Source organism: Salvelinus sp. IW2-2015, linkage group LG17, assembly GCF_002910315.2.
Source record: "Salvelinus sp. IW2-2015 linkage group LG17, ASM291031v2, whole genome shotgun sequence".
Taxonomy (NCBI): Eukaryota; Metazoa; Chordata; class Actinopteri; order Salmoniformes; family Salmonidae; genus Salvelinus; species Salvelinus sp. IW2-2015.
The window spans coordinates 567,455-571,370 of record NC_036857.1 but is presented as its reverse complement, the minus strand read 5'-3'; positions in this window follow the sequence as shown (position 1 = coordinate 571,370).

Here is a 3,916-nt window from a genome sequence, read left to right as displayed (position 1 = left end):
CAGCAATGCAATCGTACAACTCCAGTCTACTTACTAGTTAGATTTTAGTCAAAGAGATAATTATTATTTTTGTCTCGTTTTCGTCAAACGAAATGAAAAATATTTTTATTTTAGTTCTGTTTTTACTAGGTCTGTTTAGTTATCGTCTCATCAATTGAAAAATGGTTGTTTGACAAATATTTTCATTATTTCTGTTGACAAAATTAGCCCAACTCTCCTCTTCCAGTTTATAGTTTATGATCTGTGTGTGTGTGTGTGTGTGTGTGTGTGTGTGTGTGTGTGTGTGTGTGTGTGTGTGTGTGTGTGTGTGTGTGTGTGTGTGTGTGTGTGTGTGTATCTATTCCCCTCTCCCCCGCTCATACACAGAGCCCATCATCGTCTCCCCTCGCCCCTCCTGTTGCTCAATACACAGACCATCTCGGGGGTAAGCCCACTGGCCATCATGGACACAGACCTTTTCGCGCGGGCCCTCTGCTCATACACAGGCTCCCATCTCGTCTCCCCTCTTCAACTCTGGCTCAATACACAGACAGGAAATGGAAGGCAGGAATTTCTATCTCTGCTCTGACAGGGAACAGTTGAGGCTTATGGGAGGAGGGCCAGGGCGGTGCAACATCCTTGAGTTTAAACACACACAGAAACAGCAATGAACATCATCATCAACCGTGTGGGTGGTCAGCGGAAACAACAATAAGAGAACCACGCCGTGGCCCTCTCACGTGTCCCTCTGTCTTGAGGTTGGAGCTAGGTGTATCCTACGTAGCGAGACAGACGGTAAGCCTGGGAGTACAGTCTTATAGTGCTCCTTGGGATGGAGGTCCATAAGCTTATATCGCACTTTGGTGTATGGGACCAAATTTTAGGGCTTGATATAACAATCAGGACAAACGGTTGCCTATGTATAACTAGCGTGTGGTATGGGACGCAGTCGCTAGAACGGGAGGCGGTGAGCGGCTGCTCTGGAGTAAGCTGAGCGAAATGAGATGAATGAGATAGGGATGATTCCTGAGCAGCCATTGTCTTACTCCGCACAGTAGGGCATCACTGTATTTACATGAAGACATCATGGTGATGCGATAGAGAGGAAGGAGAGAAAGAGAGAGAAGAAGAGAGATGAGAGGAGAGAGAGAGAAGAGCAGAGAGAAGGAGGAGAGAGAGAGAGCACGAGGCGAGAAGAGAGAAGAGAGCAGAACGAGGACCCAGAGGACAGAGAATCATGACGCACGAGACAGGAGACGCAGGACGAGAGACAGAGACAGAGACAGAGACCAGAGAAGACAGAGAGAAGAGACATGAGTAGAAGAGAGGAGAGCAGTCAGCCTAAGGGACCAGTAATGATTAATAACTCATCATGGTACGATGTCCATCATTATCTTTTACGTCGATTTACTGGAATCCACGAGGAGGAAGTCTCTGTTGTGGAGAACACACAACACACATTCACACACACAACACACCACAACGACCACACACACACACACACACACACACACACACACTACAAAACAACACACACACACGGCACTGATGCACCACCCCCGTCGTATGTATTCATGCTTCCACAGATGGCTATAAACTATAAACTGTTAAACATAAAAACTGCTGGGAAAGCTAGTATCACACACCACACACACACACATGGCAACACACACACACACGACAAACGCTTAACACAAACTCACACACACACCACACACACAACACACAACACACACACACACACACACCACACAACACAACACACACAACACACACACTACGATTTCAGTTCATAGATAAGATGGAACCAGTTTGTAAGAACAATCAAAACATGGGATGAAAGAGGAGTAGTTGGGAACTAAAGTTTTCGGGTCAACAGAGAATAATTGAAAATATTGGCAGAGACAACCATTTTTCAATGGTGGGATAGAGGACGATAACTAAACCAGAGCCTACGTAAAAACCAGACACCTAAAATAAGGAGAAATAGCTTTTCTCTATTTCGTAGATGACGAAAACGAGACACAAAAAATAATAGAGATTATACTCTCTTGACTAAAATCTAACTAGTAAGGTAGACTGCGAGTATGTCGGATTGCATTGCTGCACATTTTGTGGGAAAAATACCATCGGCCAGCTCATTCCCAGTCATCTTGCCCCGGCAACCGTTCTCCATATCTGGCGGCAACAGAATCATATGGATGCTCACTTGCTCCCTTCCAGCTGGTGGACATACATGCCTGCCGGTTTAACTGGCGCGACGTTTAGTGCACAACTTTAAGTATGCGCGTCGTTTCAAAACATGGACGCGGAGAAGACAGCGTTTGCATCAGCATGATTTTTGACAGAAGAAAATACTAGAGCCTCATCCCCCATATTTACTGCTCGGTAGTAATAGATTGATTTCATGCACGTTCCAGTCGGTGTGCTTTTCCACAAAGTTGACACACGCTCACATCTATGACGTTTTTTAAAAATGCCTATTTACTCTGTTCCATCTGACTGCTGCACATCCACTGTCTCATCAGCGCCAGCCAACGGCAATTTATAAAACTTGATCTGCCGCTATTAAAAAGCCATCTAGACATTATCTCACATTTTCATTTTAGACTAACATTTAGTTTCAACAGCAGAGATTTGTGAGTAAATGTTTCATATATCCAAATTAGGATTCAATCTTTTTTTGTTTATCTATTTACTATAGTGTTGCTTGTATTTTGTAATGTTCTTTTATTATTTCTTTTTTTTCTTTCTTTCTTTTCTTTTGTTTTTTTTTTTCTTTTCATTATTTTTTTCTCTATCTTCTTTTTTTCTCGTTATTTTTTTTTCTCTCTTTTGCCTCTTGTCTTTCTTTTTTTTTATTTAGTTATGAGTGTTTGTTTTTCTGGTTGCTGTTTATTATTTTTATTTGGGTATTTTTTTTTCTTTTTTTTTTTCTCTTATTTTCTCCTTTTTTTTATTTTTTTTAAGGTTGTATTGGGTTTTCTATGTATTTTTGACTTTTTCCTCTTATTTTTTTCTTAGTTATTTTCTTCTATCATGGTTGTATACATTGGTTTTCATTGTATTCAATATCCTTATCTTTTTTATTTTTATTTTTTTGCTATTATATTATGTTTTGTTTTTTGTTCTCTTATTTACTTGATTTTTGAGGTAAATTTTATTATTTCTGTATAGTGCTCCAGAATGGCGGTTTCGTAAGATAACAGATCTAAGTTGGAAAGAGTGGTGAAGAGGGATGTTCTGCTGCCAGCTGTCAGAAAGGGAGTAGTATACGCTAGCTGGTTAGATATGCAGTTGTGTGGATGATATCCTGAAAATATCTCCCATTCTAGTCCTAGATAAGGAATGACGAACGCGACCTACAGAATCTCCATGACGCAGCACACCTAAGTCGGTCGTGGAGCGCTCCCACGCCCTATTGAGACAGATGAGATATAGTGACAGAGCTGTCTAATTTAATAATGAAAAAGGTGTATCGCACTCGTTCTTTGGTCGGATGTTGTCCCTATCCTGCAGGATAGTGGAGCTGCGCAAAGCCTGTCAGCAGAGCATGAAAGAGGTCCCAGTGAATTGTCCCCAAGAGATATGCAGATCACTGCCTTGTAAGTGCGATGTGCGGGGTCTGATTGTACGTGGTATGTTAGCGAAATTGTTCCTATCCCACAGTACAGTTCAAATCACACACATCTTACGTAGGCCACAAACCTGGCAGGTCCAATACCGAGCAGCAGAAATGTAATTTTCAAGAAGCACACATCTGTTCCTCAACCTGATGGTTAACAGGAGTGGTGACCGGCGTTCCTATTGCAGTAAAGTAGAGCAGAGCTGGAACCTGCAAGAGCTGGAACAACTGGCTGTACTGGTGTAGCTAGCCTTAGCAGAGGAGGGAATATCCGGAGGCAGGCCAGCTGGGAGGCAAAATACGATATATACT